We start from the raw sequence: 13,081 nt of genomic DNA on the forward strand, positions 1-13,081 counted from the left end.
GCTAATGCTATTGTTTGTGGCTTAAGAATGCCTTTAAACGGTTTTCTGCCCTGTGCAGGCCAGGTGTTCTTTGCCCTCATTCCCGTAAAACCACAACCTTCCAGCTTGGGTGTTATGGCCATTACGAATGTGTCACAGTGCTGCAGAGATTTTGTTTATAGCCAGTCTTGGGGCCAGTTTATGGCCAGATTTTGGGTGGTTTGTCTCCCTTCTTTGATTTGCAAAGAGATAAAAGCAAGGGCAGCTTTGTCACAGTGAGCCACTTCTCGCAGGAGTCGGATCTGCATCTGCAGACTAAACAAAGACAAACAACATAGATTAAAAGCACAGTCATCATTGAAATCACAGAGCTTCCAAGTGTTTTTATCCACTTTATTGGGTTACTGGCTGCTAATTTGTCTGCAGCTCCTTTAAGCACTCTGGCTCCTGGCATTAAGGTCACGTGTGCCTGGGATGCTTTAAATATTTGTTCTTTTAATTTTGCTGTATCCAAAAACAAGTTTGTAGAGTGTCCTTCTAGATGCTTTTTTATTCTTTCCCACATTTTGAGCATTTGATAGTTTCCACAAATCCTTGTTTAGCTCCTAGAGCGGGCCGTATCATTTGAGGTTGAGGTGCCACTATACCACCACGGTTCCAGATAATAGGAACTTTTGCCATACTTCTTATCATTTCTACCATCTGATCGTTTTGTTCAGATGATCTGAACATCGTGTGGCCGTGGCACGCAGACAGAGAGGTGCAATTTAAGCTAAACATCCCCTTAGGGGACCAATTAATAACGATCCCATAGGAATCATTGTGCAGCACCTCTGCCTGTTCTGCAAAGCAATCTTCCTAAACAAGTATGTTCATTTTTTCTAACTGGGTCCAATCCTGTTTACAAATAGGTTTTTGAAGGCGGTATGCCTCAATTATAGGAGCAGATTTATTATGGTAAATACTGAGATCAGAAAGCATGTGTAACTGTGTCATAGAGTGATTGCACCCAGGCATTATTACCAGCCTTTATTGAAGGAATACTTACGGCAGTGGAGATAACTGCTATCATAGCTACCATTAAATTATTCATTGTGACTGGTTGTCCCGCTTTCCTCATGTTTTCTTCCACCATCTGTGACAGCTTCTTGATCTGTCCCCAGGTGGGTGGCTGTGTTCGACGGGTGTTGCTCATGACAGTTGGGGTCCTCCTCAGCATCAGCCTCGACATGGCTGCAACTGGGGGGTCTTCGGGATCCTCCCGGAGTCTCTTCCTCAGCATCTGACTCATGATAAGGTTTCAGGTGTCTTGATGATATCCAAATCGGCTGTTGATTTTTGCCTGGAGAAATACAAGCATAACCTCTACCCTAAGTTATTATTTTACGAGTTTCCCAACTTTTTGTTATTGGATCTTTTCATCAAATGATGCTAGATTCAACTGTGTATGGGCTGTCCTGTAATCCCTATTATTAATAATAACGTAATGTAGGGATTATAATGTATTTAAAAGTGAAATATATGATAATAGCACCAAGACTGGGAGGGGGGTAGTAAAGTATACTAATGTTAAGTTTTTTATAATAAATGTGAAATAGAAGTCGACAAGCTGATTCAAAAGTTCATATGGAAATGCAAATGACCTTGAATATCCAAAACACATTTGTAAAGAAAGAACAAAGTTGGAGTACTAACACTATCTAAGACAGTTATCAAGACAATGTATTGTCTCGGCATAGAGATAGACAAATAGATCAATAGAACTGAATGAATATTCAAGATACTGACTCATACAGATGGACAACCGAGCTTTGACAAAGGTTCAAAGAAATTGAGTGGAAAAGATGGTCTTTTCAAAAAATGGTATTGAAGTAACTATATATCTATGTTAAAAAATTGAGACATAACTTCTACCATATAAAAAGTTAACTCACAATGTATTACCAACCTAAATGTAAAGCCCAAACTATAAAACATCTAAAAGAAAACATAAGATAGAATCTTTGTGACCTTGGATTAAGCAACAATTTCTTAGCTATAACATCAGAAATAATACATAAAAGAAAAGCTTATAAATTGAACATCAAAATTTAAAACTGCTCTTCAAAAGACACTGTTAAGAGAATAAGACTGGGGAAAATATTTGCAAAACGTGCAGCTGATAAAGGACTTTTATCTAGAATATATAAAGAACTTTTAAAACTCAACAAGAATAGTCCCCAATAAACAGGAACAAAGTTACAGTTAGGAAGAATAAGTTCTGGTGTTCTATTTCACAGCATGGTGACTACAGCAAATACATTATATTTGTTAACAATGTGGTGTATATTTCAAGATAGCTAGAAGAGAAAATTTTCAATGTTATCACCACAAAGAAATGATAAAATTTTTAAGTAATGGATACGGAAATTAAAAGTTTTTAATAATTTCTTTAAAAACAGCTGTATTAAATAATACATATAATAAATAGCATCTATTTAAAGTAAAAATTTGATGAGTTTGATATGTGACGTATATCCACAAAACCATCACCACAATAAAAATAATAAACATCACTTTTATTTTTTATTTATAAAAATAAAAATTATTTTTTATTTACAATGAAAATTATTTTTAAAAAGAATAGTCTCAATGTATTAAATAGGCCAAGGTTTTGAACAAACACTTTTTCAGAAAAGATGTATGGATGGCAAATATGCATACAATAGACAATCAACATCATTAGTCACTGGGGAAAACCAAAATAAACTACTACTACTACACGCATATTACAATGTCTAAAATTTGAAAGTCTGATGATGTAAGTGTTGATGAGAATGTGAAGAGCCTAGAACTAACACACTGCTTTTGGGAATGTGAAATGGTACAAGCACTTTGAAAGACAATTTGATACTTTCTTGAAAAGTGAAACATACTCTGACCGTATGACCCATCTATTGCACTCTTGATATTTACCCAAGGGAAAGGAAGACTTACATTCATACAAATAATTGTATTCAATTATACATAGTGCTTTATTTGTAATAGCAAAAACTTGGACAACTCAAATATCCTTAAACAAGAAAATGAATTAAAAAATTGTGTTATATCCATCAATGAAATATTACATAATAATAAACAGAAATGAATTATTGATATATTCAATATTATGGATGAAAATCAAAATAATTATGCTGAGTGATAGAAGCCAGACGAAAAGGAGTGCATCCTATATGCTTCCATTTTTATGAAATGCTAAAAAATGTGAATTTATCTACAGTGACAACAGATAAGTGATTGCCTGAAGATGAGAGGTTGCGTGGGATTTTGAAGGGATTACAAAGATACACGAAAAAAACGTTTTGGAGTGAAGCGATGTTCATTATTTCTATTGTAGTGATAGTTTTTTGGATATATGTCACATGTCAAAACTCATCAGATTTTTACTTTAAATAGATGCTATGTATTGCATGTAAATATTCTTTAATACAGCTGTTGATAAAGAAATTATTAAAAACTTTTAAAACCTTCAAGCAATGTTACAAGAAGGAGGAGGAGGAAAAGAAGAGGAAGAGAAAGGAGGCCTAGAAAAATAATACTCCTAACTCAGTAAGGTCAATAATAGAATTTCTAACACTATGCCTTCTAAATCCCACGTGTCCTCCATTTATGCTAAACATACACTCTCTGATCTCATATTCCCATATTGTGGGTCCCACAAGCTACTGAATCCTGTGTGAGGTTTCAATCCGAAGAATTACCATAGCCTGGTGTTTCACCAGACCATGGTAAAATTAAGCTTGCTTTTAGATGGTATGCACATCAGTCTAGCATAGCTATATATAAAATAGTCTTCCTTTTTCCTATGAATGGATGCCACGGTGGAAAAAAATTGCAATCAGTACATCTTACACATTCTGATTTCCTTTCAATAATATTAAACAATGCAGTTTTCAGAGGAAAATGGTCTAAAATAGTATTAGGTTATAAGAGTGTCTAGTATAAAATAAATAAAACAGTTCATGCTATTTAGACATTGGCACAACTATGAATAAATCCTGATCAACAGGATTAAAAGACAAAAGCTTAAAACAGATTTTCTTTCATTCTTTGGTTGCTATAAAATGTTATCAAAATATTATCATTCCAGCAGAGGGAAGTGTTAACTTATTTGTGGCCATTTCATAGTAACATCCTCTTTAAACCAAAATTGTATTTTGTTTCTATGGTAAGTTTATACCATTATATAAAGAAAATTCTTAAAGTTACAAGTTGAGAAAAATTAAAAATCACGATGAAGTTACAATAATGTATGTAGATATATGCTGAATACTATGCATTTCACAGATTACTTGGCAATCTTCTGATTGTTAAAGTTTTGTCAGAAGTAAATGCAGATGGCTAAATTGTATAAAAAAACTTTTGGATCTCTCTTTTCATATAGAAGCTTGTAAATATTGTTTCACATCTTAGGATAACACTGTATACATTTTAGGTCAAGAACAAACTTGAACTCATCTCCTTTAATCTGATAATTCTTGTGCTCTTCTAATATTTTATTACATTTTAGAGAAATTACAGAGGAGTAAGTTTTTGATGGAGCATTAAGACTGCTTTTAGAATGTAAATTTTTTCTTAAAACAAGGTTCTGAGTATAATAAAGTGTCTCTTTTTATTAGAAGCTAATTTTATGTTAATTGGAATAAGATATCATCAACCTTTTGGTAAGGCATTGAATAGCTTTGATGGGTGGTAGAATTCAGATAAGAGGCACTGTGGAGTGACGGTTTTGGCCAGAACATCAAAGAGAGAGTGGCAGACTGTACTTTTCAAAGATGCTCACAACTCTATCTCCTAAGTTAACTAGTCTTCTGCAATGACATCTTAGCATTCTCACATTAAAAAAAAAAAAAAGGTGTCTATTTCTCCACTTCACTGTCCACCAGAATGATGGACTCTATGACTTATTTGACTGATAGGATGCAGCGGATAATGCTGAGCCAGTTCTGAACACGGACCTGGGAGCTTCTGCTTCTTTCCTTTTGGAAGCCATGTGCCATGTAATAAGTGGTACTACCTGAGAACACCACTTTGTAAAAAGCCCCAGACATGCGGCAAGGCCTTGGAGGATGAGAAACCACAAGGGAAAGGACGAGGAAAATTGAGACACCAGACATATGTGTGAAGAGCTCATCTTGGAAGTTCATCTTCTGGCCTAGATGCTCCGAAAGACCACATATAAATCAGCGACGATCTCCCAATCAAATTCTTCCCAAGTTCCTGACTTTCAAAGCTGTGAGCAAAGTAAACTGGGTGTTACAAGCCACTAATATTTCAAGTAATTTTTTTCCCAGAAATACATAACTAAAACAGAATTTATGTCTCAAAATTAGGTCCCACTGCAACAAAAACTTGAAACAAATTAGCATTGCTTTGAGACTGGAAGCCAGGCAGAAGATAGAAGAGCCTTGAGAAGACTATTAGTGAAGGATGAAGGACATCATTATCAGAACTGTAGAAGAGGTGCCATCTGTGATATAATGGAAGGAAGATAGGCAACAGTTATCTACCTATGAGAACATGGAAAATAGAATATGCCAACCTACTATTTTTGCTAAGGAGATTTCTAGGCAGAATGATGAAAGTAACAACTTTTTTTTTTAAAGTAGCAAATGATAAAAGAGAGAGAAAACATTTTAAACTGGAATTATAGAAGGCCCAGGATTGTCTTTCTAGCCAGTGAAAATTTCTCGAAGCAAGAAATGGCCTCATGGTAAAGACAAAGTCAAGGGTGCAACTCTACAATCCTTTATTGGAGCTTAGAAAAATTTAAGACTATGTTCAAAGACCCTCTAAGAAATAAACAACGAAACATCCATGAATCTTGAGGATATAACTTTCCCAATTTTTAAATTTTTTTTTCTGAGTAGTCCTGAATGACCACATTTTTAACTTTTATGGATACATAGTAGTTATACATATTTATGCAGTACCTGTGATATTTTGATACAAGTATACAATGTTCAATGATCAAATCAGGGTAATTGGGATATTCATCACCTTAAACATTTATTATTTCTTTGTGTCACAATCTAACACAATCTAAGAACACTCTAAGCCCACTTTTCTAGTTCTTTTAAAATATACAAAAATTTTTATTTATATATATAAATTATTGTTAACTATAGCTGCTGTATTTTGCCACCAAACACTGATCTTATTTTTTCTAACTGTATGTGTGTACCAATTAACCAATCCTTCTTTATTTCCCCCTCCCCATCACCCTTCCCAGTCTCTAGTAACCATCATTACACTCTCCACCTCCATGAGATCAATTTTTTAGCTTTCACATATGTGTGAAAACATATGATATTTGCTTTCTGTACCTGGCTTACTTCATTTGACATAATGTTCTCCAGTTTCATTATGTTGTTGCAAATGACAAGATTTAATTCTTATGGCTGAATAATATTCCATTGTGTATATGTACCAATTTTTAAATTCGTTCATCTATTGATGTACATATAGGTTGATTCCAGATCTTTGCTATTGTGAATAGTGCTGCAATAAACATAGGAGTGTAGGTATCCCTTTAATATATCGATTCCTTTTCCTTTGGATATATATCCAGTAATAGATTGCTAGTTCATATGGTAGTTCTATTTTTAGTTTAGCTTTTTTTTTTTGAGAAATCTTCATACTATTTTCCATAGTGGCAGTATTAATTTGTATTCCCACCAACAGTGTATAACAGTTACCATTTCTCTGCATCCTCACCAGCATCTATTACTTTTCTGTCTTTTTAATAACAGTCACATTCTAACTGGGATAAGGTGATATCTCATTATCGTTTTGATTTGCATTTCCTTGATGATTAGTGATGTCAAGCATTTTTTCATATACCTGGTGGCAATTTATATATCTTCTTTTGAGAAATATCTATTCAGATCTTTTTGCCCATTTCCTAATTGGATAATTTGTTTTTTCTGCTGTTGAGTTGTCTGAGTTCCTTGTGTGTTCTGGTTGTTAATCCCTTGCCAACTGAATAATTTGAAAATAATTTATTTCATTCTGTAGATTGCCTCTGCACTTTGTTAATTGTACCCTTTGCTGTGCAGATGATTTTAGCTTGATATAATCCCATTTGTCCATTTTTGCTTTGGCCTCTACCTTTGCGGTCTTACTTAAGGATTCTTTTCTCTGACCACTAATGTCCTGGAGAAGTTTTCCAATGTTTACATCTAGTTGTTTCATACATGCAGGTCTTACATTTAAATCTTTACTCCATTTTGATTTGATTTTGGTGTATGAATAAATTTCTAGACACATATAGCCTATTAAGATTGAACCACGAAGACACATAAAAACTTGACTAGATCAATAATAACAAACAAGATAGCAGTAGTGAAAAGTCTTCCATCAAAGAAAAGCCCAGGACCTAATGGCTTAACTGCTGAATTCTGCCAAACATTTAAGAAGAACTAATACCAGTCATACTCAAACTATTGCAAAAAAATTGAGGAGAAGGGAATACTATTAAATTCATTCAGTATGGCCAGTATTACACTGATACCAAAACCAGACAAAGACACAATAGAAAAAGAAAACTAAAGGCCAATTTCTCTGATGAATATAGATGCAAAAAACCTCAACAAAATATTAGCAAACCATATTCAACAACACATTCAAAGATCATTCACTATGACCAAGTGGAATTCATCCTGTGGATGCAAGGATGGTTCAACATATGTAAATCAATAAATGTGATACATTACATCAGCAGAATAAAGGACAAAAACCATATGATTATTTCAGTAGTTAAAAAAAGCATTTGACAAAATTCAACATTCCTTCATGATAAAAATTCTCAACAAACTGTATATAAAAGGAACATACCTTGACACAGTAATGGCCATATATAACAAACCCATGGCTAGTATCATACTAAACAGGGAAAAACTGAAAGCCTTCCCTCTAAGATCTGGAACAAGACAAATATACCCACTTTTATCATTTCTATTCAACATATTACTAGAAGTCCTAGCCAGAACAATTAGACAAAAGAAAGAAATACAATGCATCCAAATTGGAAAGAAAGAAAACAATTTATTTTTGTTTGCAGGTTTATATGATCTTACATTTATAGAAACCTAAAGATGCCACCAAAACACTATTAACTGATAAAGTCAGTAAAACTGCAAGATACAAAATCCACATACAAAAAAAATTAGTAGTATTTCTGTATGCTGATAGTGAACAATCTGAAAAAGAAACCAAGAATGTAATTCCATTTACAATAGCTAATAATAAAACAAAACTCTTTGGTTAAGGAATAAACATATCCAAAGGAGTGAAATACCTCTACAATGAAAACTGTAAGACATTGATGAAAGAAATTGAAGAGGACTCATAAAAAGGGAAAGATATTTTATGTTTGTGGATTAGAAGAATCAGTATTATTAAAATGTCCATACTATCCAAAGCTATCTACAGATTCAATGAAATCCCTATCAAAATATCAATGACATTATTCACAGAAATAGAAAAAACCCCTAAAATTTGTACGGAACCACAAACAACCCAGAATAGACAAATATATCCTAATCAAAAAGAACAAAGCTGGAGGCATCACATTACCTGACTTCAAATTATGCTACAAAGCTATAGTAACAAAAACAGCATGGTAGCTAGGTGTGGTGGCATGTGCCTATAGTCCTAGATACTTGAGAGGCTGAAGCAGGAGAACCACTTGAGCTCAGGAGTTTGCGACCAGCCTTGGCAATATAGTGAGACCCATCTAGAAATAAATAAATAAACCCAGCATGATACTGGCATAAAAACTGACACTGACCAACGGAGAAAAATAGAGAAGCCAGAAATAATTCCACACATTTATGGTCAACTCATTTTTGGCAAAGTCACCAAGAACACATCAGGGAAAGGACAGTATCTTCCTTCAATAAATAGTGCTGCGTAAACTGGATATTCAAATGCAGACAAAGGACATGCTTTTTAGAACACTCTGCTAGACAAAAGGACTTTTAAAAATTCTAAGAGTGTTGTCCTGTAGCACCTTGACTGTCAGAGTAAAGAGGAACTTGTATCTAAGAGATCAGCAGATCTCACTCATGTTTATTAGAGTGAACACTAATGTGATTGATAAGAAACTTACAAAGTTTGCAAGGAAATTTTACTCGCTATCTTGGATTGAAAAAGAAACAGTTCATGTTCTCACTTACAAGTGGGAGCTAAATGATGAGAACACACAGACACAGAGAGGGGAACATCACACACCCAGGCCTTTCGGAGGGTGGAAGGTAAGAGGAGGGGTAGGATCAGGAAAAATAACTAATGGGTACCAGGCTTAATACCTGGGTGATGAAATAATCTGTACAACAAACCCCCGTGACACAAGTTTACCTATGTAACAAATCTGTACTTGTATCCTTTTACTTAAAATAAAAGTTAAAGAGACAATTCAAGTAGGAGAAAAAAGAGTCTATAATAGGAAGTAGGATGAGAAAGCCACAAATACAGACCAAAAGTCCAGAGAGCAGAAACTAAAACAGCATTTCACTCCCATGGAACAGAATAAGGACCTGATTAAAAACAAACAAACAAACAAACAAAAAGACATCATATGCTTAGCTAGAATTCAGAAATGCTTTAGACTAGTGATGGCTACGTTATTCCCATTCCATACTCTCCAACTTTTTTCACTGAAGAGTTTATTGCATTTGTCCTATTCTTGCAGCCACATTGTATGGTGGGTGTGAGGAAACCAGCTAATTTGTCTCCTTAGTTCACAGCTTTCACTGAAAGTAACTACACTTGAGGAACCTTTATCACACCAGGACCTGATTTAGATGATGAGCTCCTGGACTTTGAGCTAATATTGTACTGGAATGAGAACATGTGTGTCTTGAAATGGAGATGAGCGTATTTTGTATATGGGAGAGATATGAATTGTAATAGCCACAGGCCAACTGGTAGATAGTCTTGGTCCCTATACACACGCTGAGTCTTGTATCAAGAGGTGGAGCCTAATGCACTTCCCTGTGAATAGGGACTTTCCCAGTAACTTACTTGACTAACAAAGTATAGTGAAAATGACTTTTGGGACCTTGGAGGCTACATCATAAGAAGTTTTTTAGTTCTTCTGAGACTCTTAGAATGCTTGCTCTGGGGACATATTGCCATGTTGTCTAAAGCCCAAAGACGTATGCAAAGTTTACATGTATGTGTTTCACTCAACAGTCCTAAAAAAGCTCTCAGCCAGCAGCCTGCCCACACTGCCAGCCTTATGAATGAGCCATCTTGGATATTCAATTCAGTTGAGCCTTCATATGACTCTGGCCTCAACCATCATCTGTCTGCAATATGACAGATTGTGAATAAGAACTGCTCAGTCAATCCATGAACCATGAGACAGAAAAATGAATTGTTCTTTCAGGCCACTAAAGTTTAGGGTTGTTTGTGACACAACAGTGGGTAACCTATACAAAGTTTTGTATTTTGTCAGAAGAAAGGAATTATTGCTTCAGAGATGTGGCAGCTGAAACATGTTCATATCTCAGATGATCACTCTACATTCCTCCACTTCCTTTGCTAAATATTATTGACTAAGGAGCGAAATTCTTTGCAGTATGGAAGATAACACTTTCCAATAGAAAAAAAAAAGATAAATTGTGAATTATTCACATGAATTGTGGTCTGGGTTGTGCAAATGTTTGCATATTAAAAAATAACAATGGTAATATATTTTAAGGTCATCTTGATTTTTATTTTAAAGTGAAATATGTATGGAAAACACATGGGGAAAATATTTGCAGTATAAGTTGTTGGAAAGGCAAATATTTTAATGCATACATTTTAAAAGAAACACCTTCCATGATCTCCTTTTGAAATATGATAGATAAAACGTTTTAGCATCTGTCCCACTGGGTGTTTCCAGCATATGAAAACCCTCCCAAGATGATTGTAGTTCTTTAGGAGTGAATCCAAAACAGCCTGAGGTAAAACATTTACTTTTTGTTTTTGGGATTCTTAGCAATTAACTTGCTCCTAAAACTCCTGCTATCTTGGCACTGCTCACATACACCTTCTATTCCGTTATCTTTCCCTGTATTCGTTGCTATGCCCAACACTACTCTTCCTGCAGGCCACTGTAACAGTGAGGAACCTGCTTTTTTATATTCCTCACAGAAACTGGCCTAGTGATATGCTCAAAATAGCTGCTCAGATGGCTGCTGAACGACAACATATCTTCAAAGTACAGAGAATGGAAAGCCACACTGCATTTCATTTCTACTTTGGGCGAGGGTACTTTAGTTGTGCTATACCTGTCAGTCTCTGTTCCCAGAGAAGCATTTCACATTAGCAAGCATCATTACTTTCAAAGAAAATCCCCAGTGTTCATGACATAGTTCCACCTAAAGAACACAAGTGAAGGTTAGGGAAGGAAAGTGACAGGAAGATGGCTGTTTGAGGGAAAGATTGGTTTGGCCACTGAGCTTAAAAGTCACACTTGTAGTAAAAAGGCCTAGGAAGCAAAGATCCTGGAAACAGAGATCAGAGTGTGAAGAGAGTGGCAGGAATGAGAAGTTAGGGAAAGCAAAGAGCCAGAACCTGGAGGATCAGCCAGAGCCAGAGGAGACATAAATAGTGACAGAGAGAACCAGTACAGGAAGCTAGTTAAGGTGGGAGGTTCCAAATCAATCATTCCACACTGTATGTATATCAACGTGGCTGTGTACCCTGTATTTATGTACAATTATAATTTGTCAAAAATTAAATTAAAATTTAAACTAAACCAAACAAACACAGAAAAAAACAAGCCAGAGTTGAGGAGCCTCACATGGATCTACAAGAAGTTCATGACAGGTTTTGAGGTAGCATGTCTTGGGGCTAATGCCAATCAGCCAACCAACAAAAATTAACAACAACAAGTTACCTTTCCTTTCAGCTCTTCTATTCATATAAGCACATATTTATCAATCAACTAAGATGGCCTCAGTGCTAGGGTGCTGGGGATAGAGACCTATCTGGAAAGGCCCAGTTATTCCTTTTACAGAGCTAACATTCTAGAGCAGAAGTAATCAGTTGAGTGCATATCACTGGCCACACAGAGGTTACACAGATTCTTAAGGGTATCGAAAGAGAGTTCTTCTAGGGCAGTGACTTATTTCCCCCAGTGTCAGGGGGCCATGCAACCTCCCTTTGTTCAGTCTAGAGAAGATTGCCTAGGAGATTTTCTAATTATGGAATTGGAATCCTCATTCACTGTAGCAGGAGCAAACTAAGGAGCCAGTGGAAGCTAAATAAAGATCCCTGCTTCCTGAGAGCTCACACTGCACAATTTCAGAAAATCACAAACATCTTAGTACAGAAGGATCTGCAACACCTAGCAGGAAGCATCCAATGCACACTGACCTGGATTTAGATGGATGTTCTTATTAGGTTGTCAAAGAAGAATTTTTTTCCAGGAATTTTTAAACATGGAGCAGGAACATAAACATGGCAATGCCAAGTAATTTTGCCAAGTATGAAGAGAACAGAGTTTGTCACCCTCTGTGAAAGGTGAACTAGGACTCTGCCTGATTCAGAAGCTCATTTTGTGGACCAAGTGTGTTCCCTAAGTTTCCTTTAAGCTAGTTACTGTGGTTCGAGCACTCAGACAATAGCATTGCTTTCAGCACATTACCATGCAGGCAGAGGCTGCTTCTAAACGCAGGAAGGACGGAAGGAAGGAAGGAAGGAAGGAAGGAAGGAAGGAAGGAAGGAAGGAGGAAGGAAGGAAGGAAGGAAGGAAGGAAGGAAGGAAGGAAGGAAGGAGGGAGGGAGGGAGGGAGGAAGGAGGGAAAGGGGGAAGGGGGAAGAGGGGAGGGAGGGAGGGAGGGGTGGAGGGAAGACGTAGGCCAGCCTATGAGCCACCAGCATTGACTGGTGTTTCTCACACACTCAGTTTATAATGACAGCCTTGCCTTCTTCCTGTGCATCATTTGGTAGCTTCCTCTCATTGTCACCTGAATACTAATAAGAAAACTGTTCTCAATTTCACAGCAATAAAGAGACAATTTTTGAAATATAAATAGGGTACAGAAAGGGTAGCTGCCCATAGTAA

Source organism: Hylobates moloch, unplaced genomic scaffold (assembly GCF_009828535.3).
Source record: "Hylobates moloch isolate HMO894 unplaced genomic scaffold, HMol_V3 SCAFFOLD_2, whole genome shotgun sequence".
In the NCBI taxonomy this organism is placed as follows: Eukaryota; Metazoa; Chordata; class Mammalia; order Primates; family Hylobatidae; genus Hylobates; species Hylobates moloch.